The sequence below is a fragment of the Helianthus annuus genome, chromosome 10 (genome assembly GCF_002127325.2).
Source record: "Helianthus annuus cultivar XRQ/B chromosome 10, HanXRQr2.0-SUNRISE, whole genome shotgun sequence".
Taxonomy (NCBI): domain Eukaryota; kingdom Viridiplantae; phylum Streptophyta; class Magnoliopsida; order Asterales; family Asteraceae; genus Helianthus; species Helianthus annuus.
This window is the reverse complement of record NC_035442.2, coordinates 45,100,266-45,111,330: the sequence shown is the minus strand read 5'-3', so window position 1 is coordinate 45,111,330 and position 11,065 is coordinate 45,100,266. Positions and strand designations below refer to the sequence as shown.

General features: G+C 37.5%; 1 long non-coding RNA gene across 1 annotated transcript; it reads right to left on the bottom strand.

Annotated features, from left to right (window-relative positions):
- Positions 1-619: 619 nt before the first annotated feature.
- LOC110882316 lies at positions 620-10,770 on the bottom strand. Its single transcript, XR_002560055.1, has 3 exons — positions 10,736-10,770; positions 9,821-9,907; positions 620-660 (listed from the first exon to the last, which is right to left on the bottom strand). It is a non-coding gene; the product is annotated as an uncharacterized LOC110882316 (long non-coding RNA).
- Positions 10,771-11,065: the final 295 nt, after the last annotated feature.

The following is an 11,065-nucleotide window of genomic DNA, read 5'->3' as shown; positions in this document are numbered from 1 at the left end:
AGTGGTTTGTATCTTTGTAAAAGTGTGCGGTTATAACAATGCAAGCCATATTCAGTATTACAAAAACAAGTGGGGCCAGTTCTTAAATGTGCGACCAGTCAAGGACATTCTTTCTATGTGTAACATCCCGAAAATACACATTTTTAAATTTGTATTTAGTTGCAAATAAAATTTGTAAAAAAAATAAACTAACTAGGAATGGCACTAACCTAGTTAGATGTTGACATATGAGTAGTTAAGGAGTTAAAACAAAATTAAAACGAAAGATGAGGGACCAAAGGTGCTTAAATTGAAACTAATTCTAATAAAACAAAAAAAAAATCTCAAACACACTGATGGTGTGAGATCGACCAGACATGAAGGAAGGGGGCGACCAAGCTCTTCAAAACCCTAAATCCCACAAAACTCTTAAATTGTGTAACAACCATAAATTTATCTAGCGATTTTCGTAAATAATCACAATTTACTGAGTATTTATATTTAAACATTCATGCTAAAATACGGGTCTATTAAAACTTTTCTAAACTTGTAGCAAAACAACATAGTGTAATTTAATTCATCATTTTAAGATAACGACGAAACAACTTGCGGAAGCTTCATTTAACGCGTGTTCGGTTCTTGCTCGATGCTTAGTCTTCATCCGGGACTCTCGACATTCACCTACGATCAATACCAGCTTAAATGTTAGTATTGATAGTTTAAATAACGGTACAAGACAAGATATTGATAATGGAAGGAAATCCAAACGTTAATCTCTTGATCCAAAAACAAGGTCTACAAACTGGCCTCCACCGTAACTTACGGTGGGCACCGTAAGTTACGGTGGCTCTTGTATGAAAATTACCCCACCGTAACTCAGTAGGCAACTACCGTAACAACTTCAGCCCCACCGTAACTTACGGTGGGCACCGTAATTTACGGTGGCCCCTATATCAGTCCCTTACCTTTTTTTTTGCCGTTTTGAAACGAAAACTTTCGTATCTTTCAATCCACGTATCCGTTTGATCTCCCGTTTCTTTCTACATGAGCGTAATTTGATTCTCCATCTCATGGAGTTTATATTCGACATTCAAACTAATAAAATTCTGTATTTTTAAGCATTCGGCTTATTATTAAAATCCATATTTTGACGTTTGTATTTAAGACTTCCAAACTTGATTCTAGTTAATCAAAATTCTTAGACCAAGGTATTTAACTCAAAATATCTATCTTGGATTCATAAGTTTTGTGAATTACGCCATAAACACCCAAGCTACGCGCGTAATTCATTTTGACCCGTTTAGGGGATCTTTTATGCATTTTGGTCTAAAACTAGCTCTTTTCTTTTCAATACTTCGTAATGTCACATCTAAATGTCTGCTTATGTTCCACCACAACTATTTTTGTGGTGGTTTTAGCATAACTAACCTATCATCCCAAATTTACCCATCGGTTGGTCATTTTACGCAAATGACCATTTTTGTGCATTTGACCCACAAATGTATATTCCTACAACTTTTATTCATATTTAATGACTCCCTAATCTTAATGCAAGTTCCTAAACAACCCCTATGGGTCGTTTGCCCAATATACCCTTCAAGGGTGTTTTGGTCAACTTTAGTCCCTCACTTTACAACGAAGGACTTTCGCTAAATATTTGACCAAAAATTGTATGTTTAACTAAAAGCTTATTTATGCGTACCTGGCTCGGGTCAAAGTATTGACCCGTTTACATAACTTTTGCTTTAAACCTTTCTAGTTAAAGGAACGCATGCTTATGTTATTTCCTGTGATTACAAAACTCAACAAGCGATTGTCAAATGTAATTGTGTAGGATCGTTTGATGACCCGAACGAGTCGTTCAGAGGTTGTCTCTTGCGTTTCAGATGTGGAATAATAAGAAATGCAAGTAGATATAGCTTGTTCTTCCTTCTAACTGCTTGTTTTATTGATTTGAAATGTTTTACAGCTCAATCTTCACACCGGCAGAGCTTCGGCGTGGAATTCGACAACTACGTTCTGAGGACCGCTCATGAGGTTACTATATATAGAGTTTTGGGTCCGCTTATGTGTCACATGACCATAAGAGCGGACCACAATGGTACACATAAGCGGACCATCATGACAAATAAGCGAACCAGGAACCTCATGACCCTATGAGCGGACCTAACTCATAAAACCTATTCAGACTCCTGTTTTCTCGTATTTCGTGCCCTATGCTATACAATACGATGTAAGACCTGATCCTAGACACCTAGATGAAATCAACAGATGTAGTGCACTAACAGACTCCCTCTCAGATGTTGATGGAGTCGCCAATACACTCTGACTGCAAAACTGTGTCCTCACATCTTCAATCTAGATCAGTCTCTGGGCTTTCTCCTTTTTTCAATCTTCAGACTCCCCCTCTCGATTTACTGGCATTCTTTTGTTCTTCAGTAACATCTTCAGGATCGTTGTCTGGCTTTAAAACACTCTAATTCTCTTGATCAGATCTCTTGATTCCTTAAGTTCATCAGCATCAACGATAGACGTGATCTTCAGGATCAGAATCTGACTCTACTCATTCTTTCAGGATTGATTTTCAGGATCGAAACTTGACTCTCTTCCATCAGAGATTTTCAGATATCAAACCTGGCTACCTGCACAATCTCAACCCCGAAATAAACTTTCTTTCACAAACATTTCAAACCACTGTGTCACAACACGTGACTACTCCAATATGCACTAAACAAACATATAATCACATTAACTCAGACTTTCTCTCAAATATCTATGATGAACCACTTGAAGAAGGTTAGATTTAACGAAAACAGTTAGATTTACACAAACACTCCCCCTCAACTGCTGCTCATCATGTTTAGCACTCGGAATTTTGAAAAACAGTTTTCCAACATCAGTTGTCGAAAATCTTTTTGACTTTTTCAAAATTTAGCTAAAACACACTAAAATCTTTTTGGATTTTCTGAGAGATATTACCTGACACTACTAGTAAACAAAAACATACAGAAATGTAATATTTACAAACAATATTTTTGTGAGTTCGTGTAAGAGGATGATATCAGTTTATGAGACATGTCACTAACACCGTTAAGCTGATTTCATTTTAAGTTCTAAACAATTTACCTAGATTGTCAGTATGTTTGTCCTCTTAAATTCTCACACAGATTTCAATCGATTCGAGATACGGTATTAATGTTTTAGATACTTGAACTTAATTGTGTATCACTCCACTTGAATATACTCCTGTATCCAGATCCCAAATATTCAGTCTTACAGGTGAGTAAACCACAGCTGATATCTGTAAAGGGGTTAGGTGCAAAACCGTGAGAGCTCAGGTCAGAACTTCCGTTCAGCAGAGAGATGACAGCTTGACTTTTGGTGGGTCCCATTTAGAGGATCTTTTGAATTTCAACAGCAGCGACTATCAATTTTATTGTTTCATCAGCATGCTGAGGGCGAAGCTTATGTTTCAAAGCTTTAGCAGAAAGTATTATCCGGGGACTAGGTCAGAACTTCCATTCAGCAGAAGTCCCGGGATAATACCCCAGATATCACTGAGCATAAAGACCTAGTATCTCAAAATATGGGACCTTTCAAACAAGATTTCGGGGATTACCCATATATTCAAGAATAGTTACCCACGAATCAAGCAAGTTTGATTTAGGTTTATATCTCGTTTCAATTGACTAAATGTGCGAAAATCTACTGACACATCCGCAGTAAGATCGTTTATCACATTTTAACTTTACATTTCTTTAGAGTGTCGTGATAGTCCACTGATGTACTATCATTTCCTCTTTTTCGCAACAAAACTCTTTTTAATTTTATCATGTTTTTGGCTTTTTCAAATTTTCAAATGTTTTTGGATTTTCTAAAATTTCTACTCCCCCTAAAATGCAAACACATTTCAAAGGAAATTTGAAAACAACTAGACTCTAACCCAAAAGAAAACATGAAAAGTAAAACAAACTGTACAGAAACTTGACAACTGACATCGAATCACATCAAATCGCCATTCACTAGGCATAAACAATCTGAACTCCCCCTATCACAAATCATTTTCTCATTTAGATTTCAAAACACTTAAGTTTGTTTTAATCAAAATGATTTTTCCGGAAAATGAATTTGTGTTGATAAAAACCATTTGTAGGTTTATCATTTTTAAAACAGGGATGTGGTTCATCATCTTGTGCTTCTCTTGCCATGAATAGTAAATCAAGTACAATTTAATGTCCCTGATTTACCATTTGCCTTCTTTACCACTTGTAAAAATACAAACATCTCAAAATATAACCACAAATACCACTTGTAGGAATGTTACTTCTACATCACCATTTTACCAATCAGGATGCCGATTCTTGCTTCGCACTTACCAACCTGGAAGCTCCAACGTAGTCCTTTCAACCTGCAAAACATACAGACACTATCAAAATCTTTCAACCAAAATCTTCAAACATTAGAAAGATGCTGATTCCTGATCCACGATATAAACTTGGGATCTCCGGCATAGTCCTTCGACTATCATGGGAAGCAGACTTCCATCCAAGTCTTTTCAGACTTGATGGCCTTCAGCTCTTGAGCCGTAGGGTTGTATGTTGCCTTTTTCGTAGCATAAAAATCTTTTACTCCCTTAGCTCTCCCACTCAACATTTTCCCAAAAATCTTTTTAACATTCCCGTTGAATGTTTTCTCGATATCAAAATCATTCTTTTCTTTGTAGAACTGATTCGAAATCTCAGTTTTTCCAACTTTCTTTTTCACTTCTTCAAACTTCAATGATGGAAACTCTTCATCATTCACTGAAATTTTCTCCTCAACCTGTGGCTCTTCTGGCTTTGTGGAACCAGATTCATCGCCAACATTCACTTCACCTTTCTTCGCAACCCACACCTGGTTGTCTTTTCCTTTCTTCTCATATTTATTCTTCTTTGAACACTCACCAACCTCGAATTTTGAATTCTCAAAAATTTTAGATCTATTGGTTGGTGTGTCAACATCAACAACTTTCTCTTTCAACTTCTGAGAAACTCCCTGTTTTGATTGGACACTTTTTGAGCAATTCCATGCAATGTGACCAGCTTCATTGCATCTATAACAGGTTCTAGTCTCTCTTAGATAACATATATCAGCTCCATTCTTCTTTCTCTCAGCAAGAAACTCTTTATTAGACTGTCTCCAGAACGGTTTCTGTTGTTCCTCCTCAGCACTTCCACCTGACACAAATTCAGATTTTGTTTTAGAATTTTTCATATTTTTATCATTTTCTGGTGGAACAAAACCAAGGCCTTTCTTTTTGTAGCTACGATTCTGGTTAGGTTTCTTTTGAAAACCAGACCCAGAATTGTTGCCCTTTTTCTTATTTAAACGTTGCTGGACTCTAGAAGTATATTTTTTAGATTTTTCAAAACTTTTAATTCTGGAATATTAACTTCTATAAGTTTGAAAGTTCTGTTTATTAGTTCCGTTTTAATACTCATTATTGGGAACTCTTTATTGTAATATAATTTGTCCGAACCATTCAAAGTATACACAACTTCGAATGTTTCATCATTCAAATCTGCCTTTGACAATAAAAATTCTTTACTGTAAGACCGTTTATCCGACGAATTTTGACTGTTGACTGACGACTTTGACTTTCCAGACCCAGATTTCGACTCAGACTCCTCATCAGTATCCAACACCTGATCGACCACCTTTTTGATTAATTCAGACTCATGATCAGTATCGGACGAGGTATACGTGACATCAATATTATCTGGTAAAATGTCAGTTGTGTCGGTTTTAAGCTTTATATTGATTGCTTTTTCCAATTGCTCCTCATTTGGTCTTCTAGGAGAATAACCATCCCAAATCGGAGGCGGACATTTGTTATAACTAACAGTCGATTTCTTACCACAGTCTTTCTTGTCTTTTAGCTTCTCATCTTTGAAAGCTTCCATACCTGCCACAGTTGGGTAAATACGATCAATGAGATAATCAGAACTAGAATAACTTTGCAATAAGCGTCTAATTCTCTCATTCTCTATCTTTTCCGTCTCCAACTCATGCTTCCACTTAGCACTCTCTTCGATGTAGAAGTTTATTGCTTTTTGTTTTGTCATTAAAACTGCATTCAACATCGTCAGTGCTTGTTCTCTCTCTGAGTTAGTCTTTTGGAGGCCAGTTACTGTTTTATTCAAAACATCGTAAGATTCTTTCACATAGTTGAGATTGAACAGCAACTGCTCCTTTTTCTTCTCGTACTCAGCTATGATGTCGTCTTTAGCTGCACAATTTTTGCAAGCTTCCAAGCACTTTTCACACGGCTTGACGACTTCAACAATCTTCTCAACTTCGATTGTTTTAACAACTTCAACCACCTTTTCTACTTCAATCACCTTTTTTTCTTCTTTCACATCCTCGGTAAACTTCTCAGCACCATTCTCAGCGTTCTGAATATCACCTTTAGATACAACTGGTTGTTCTTTAGCAGCTCGTTTCTCCTTCAGTTTCTCCATTCTTTCTACAAAATAAAAGTGAAAACTTTCAGGAGACAAATGAGTTTTTGCAATATTTATGTGTTTTTCTTCCTCATCATCACTGCTGCTGTGATCTGGTGATTGATCAAATTTTACAGGCTTATCAGAATCACCATCAGATACATCAGAATCAGTCGGTGTTTTATCAAAAACAACTTCTTTTTCTTGAACATTTTCATTTTGTACACTTTTATCAGAACTCTGTAAATCTTCATCTAAACCTTGTAAACCTTCGTCTGAACTTTCTGAAACCTCCCCAGAATGTTCTGAAAGTTTATCAGTTCTGTCTAAACTTTCATCAGATGACACAGATTTTTCATCTTCACTTTTCACAGTCTCTCCAATTGATTTCATCCAAGTAGCAAACAAATCTGGCTCTTGAACGATCTTAGCAATGAAAGCTTTGAACTTTCCCTTCTCATCCACAAACATATCCCAACTGAAACCTTCTGGTAGTTTCTCATCATCTTGATCAATAATGCGTGCTGCTGTGGCTTCAGATGATATGTAATTACTCCAGCTGAAATCTACCAAACATGCTCTCTTGGGATCTTCAATCTTTCTACCGTGAGCTGTCTGTGGTTCTTGGGATTGACCAACTTGCTGAAAGATAGCTTTGCGATAGTAATTATCTTTCCCGAATGGATTCTGTGCTCCGCTAGCTTCTCTTCCTTTACACTCCCGCTTGAAATGGCCTTTCTCCCTGCATCGAAAACAAGTAACTTTAGATTTATCAAAACCTAAAGTTGAAACATGAGCATCTAGAAAGTCATTTCTCCCGGTAATGGTTTTGAATTTCTCAGCTCGTCGAAGAACACTAGCAAGACACCATTTGATATCCATGAGTTCCATTTCTTCGGCGTCTATCTGATCGTAATCCTCTTTGGTAAGCATAGGATTTCCGATCCGACCAGCAACAAGACCTTCATAGGATAACAGAACTGAACCCAGAAGTGCCATGTGATCTTTAGCAGTGTCTTCAGAGAAGCTTTGACCTTCTGGAAGGTTGAGAGCTATGTTGCATTGAATCACGTATCCGTTTCCGGTCTTTGTACTCTGAGACTGAAAGCTTGTGTTAGTCTCTTTCGGATTCACACTCGGAAACGAAGAAAACCCGCTGCTACTCTTGTTCGAACCCTGATCAGCTTTTTTCAGATGAATCACCAGCACTGAACGCAGTTTGAATCTTCGGACTTCTTTCAGACTCAGTGACTGGAACACTACCCCGATAGTACATCTTCACATCCTGTTGACCACTCGGACTATTCATCCTTGCGATCTTTTGCTGCTCAAGATCCTGACTTTCAATCTTCTCAATGAACTGTGAAATAGTCAGCCCGTCATACACACCAGTATTTTTTAAAATCATCAAATACGTTCCCCATTCTTTCTGAGGTAACGCGTCAGCCAATTTATCCACCCATTCCTCACGACCTTTCTCAACTCCCAACACTGATAACGATCGCACCAAGTGACAGTATCTCTCGATTAGCTTTTTAGTATCCTCTCCCGGCAAACTGCTAAACAAATCGAATTCTTTGTTTAACAGTGCTTTTTTTGCTCTTGATCATGTTTTCACTTCCCTCGAATTTAACCTTAAGAGCATCCCATATCGACTTAGCAGTTTTGTCGTGCTGTAACAAGATGAATATATCTTCCTTTATCGCCTGCTGCAACAAACTAATCATCATTTTCTCGGCTCTATAAATTGCTCGTTCTTGATCAGTAAACTCGGATATCTCTTTAATAACTTGCAAATCTGTTCGAGGCAAAGTGTACTTCTTCAATATGCATTCCCATGATCTGAGATGATTGGCCTGAACCCAGTTTTCAAACCGATCTTTCCACCCATAATACTCCTCAATGCTCATAAATCTAGGGGGCTTTTGAGTCGTTCCCGTCTCGTTTTCTAAATTCATTGCTTGAGCAATTGCGGCTGGAGTAGTTGATGTAGCAAAAGCGTTGTAGAACTCGGTATCCATGATCAAATGGCACAAATTTCAAGACAAATGACTGATAAGCGAATCTAGTACAATAAGCGATCCAACCAAATCTCTTGGAGCGAACCAGCAAGATAAGCGGACCAGACAAGCCTGATAAGCGGACCGACGTATAAGCGAACCAATCGAATGCTTTTGGAGCGGACCGGATCAAGACCAAATAAGCGGACCTGTCTTGTCTTGACAGATAAGCGGACAAAAAATGTACTTTGGAGCGAACCAGACCCAAAGTTGTACAAAGGAGCGAACCAGAATGTGACCTAAGAGCGGATCTAGATGACGTCAGTACGAGCGAACCACATGACGAACACGATTTGACCCACTAAAACTTCGAATTTTGACACGAAACTTTCCAGGGTTTGTCGTTATACAGATGCGCACAAACTATGAAAATTTGAGCGAATTCCGACCGTAAAATCTCGGTCTGACGAAGAAAGAAGGTGTAGAAGTAAGAAAAATCCATGAAATCCGGCTATAATCTGCAGAAAACCTCCTCCCAAGCTCTGATACCACTTGTAGGATCGTTTGATGACCCGAACGAGTCGTTCAGAGGTTGTCTCTTGCGTTTCAGATGCGGAATAATAAGAAATGCAAGTAGATATAGCTTGTTCTTCCTTCTAACTGCTTGTTTTATTGATTTGAAACGTTTTACAGCTCAATCTTCACACCGGCAGAGCTTCGGCGTGGAATTCGACAACTACGTTCTGAGGACCGCTCATGAGGTTACTATATATAGAGTTTTGGGTCCGCTTATGTGTCACATGACCATAAGAGCGGACCACAATGGTACACATAAGCGGACCATCATGACAAATAAGCGAACCAGGAACCTCATGACCCTATGAGCGGACCTAACTCATAAAACCTATTCAGACTCCTTTTTTCTCGTATTTCGTGCCCTATGCTATACAATACGATGTAAGACCTGATCCTAGACACCTAGACGAAATCAACAGATGTAGTGCACTAACAAATTGTCAAATGGTGTTAACAACACCATTTGACCCATTTAGTCTAATTGACCATTTATCCGTATGAGATGGTATTTAGTTACCATTTCATCTCTTTAAACCTATCCCGGTTTTTCCCTTAAACTTGTTTTAATCAAACGGTTTTTTTTTTGTTTGTTCATCATTACATGACTAATTTACCTTTTTACCCCTTTTACCATAATTCATGATTTCTTACCATTTTCCCTTGTTCGGACTCTTATTGAATCGTGTCGGAACATCGTATACCAACCACTTATTAGCATTCATATACAATACTTGAAATTAAGTAATTTTGCAAATAATGTAAAGGGGCGTAAGCTTTACTTACCTCGCATCCAAGCAACGTTTTCTCTTCGTACTTGCTCCATTTGACCCGCTTCCTCCCAAGCCTCCATCTAGCTTGTCAAGAGTCAAACTATCATATAGTATTCACAAGGTGATTAGGTTAGTCGTTCTAGATCATAACCTTTATGCCTTATGACACTTTATACTCCTTTTCTTACCGACCTCTATTATAGGTCGGTTTGACTTTTAAGAATCAAGCCGCCTTTTAGCATATGAAATTGAGAAACTAAGTTTGATAAACTTATGTTGGCGTTCCGCCCTTTACTCGATGGCTCTATTCTTAGGCCACCAATTGAACTAATATTTAATCCGAGTTCATGCTATTTTTAATACTAAGTTATCTTAGCTCTCAATTGTTAACGTTACATTATTCTTTCTTTACGCAAAATCTACGGGTGTTCATCTATAGATGAAACCCGTTTCATCATGTTATTAGGCATTTATCCAAATATCTATTCTAATCAAGTTCTATCTACGAACTAGTAGGTACCCAATTTCACTTAGGCATTACATTGAACACTTATGGGCATGAAATTTTTACTACTAGCAATCAAGCTCATGACTAACTACTTAGCCAAGATTAAAATTATTTTCAAGTTCCTTACATCTAGCGTGCATAACAACACCTAGATTCGTTTAAAAAAAAAATCAATAACACCCGTTTCATGATCAAGATTCTAGTATTTTTAATCTCTCTACAAGACCCATCTAACACATATGTGGGTGATTCTCAATTTCATGTATATGTACATCAATACATTAAATTATTGATTAGGGTTCATTCCTAACCATGAATTTATCATAGTTTCATTCAAACATCTAACATTCAAGCTCCAATTTCGACTTCATATGTTCATCAAGAAATCAAAACATCTCCAAATTACAAAATTTTACATACCTTGAGATCCCCACGACTAGGTGATCACAAATTTGTAATCATGCAGACGATTCGGGCTTGATTTGAGCTTCAATTTGGGGTTTAAACTTGAACTAGGGTTTCACCCCTGTTTTCTCCCCCTGGTCGCACGCACACACACACACTCTTAGTGTGTGTTGTGTTTTTAATTGTTTATTTTTAATAAACATGTTTGCTTACTTAGCGATAATAGTCCATCGTCTTTCATTTGTTTCAAAAGAAGCTTTAATTGATTATTCATCATTTAGTCACATATTACTAACTAGGTAAATTATTCCTAGTTAGCTTAATGAATTCGGGAGGTCATGACCC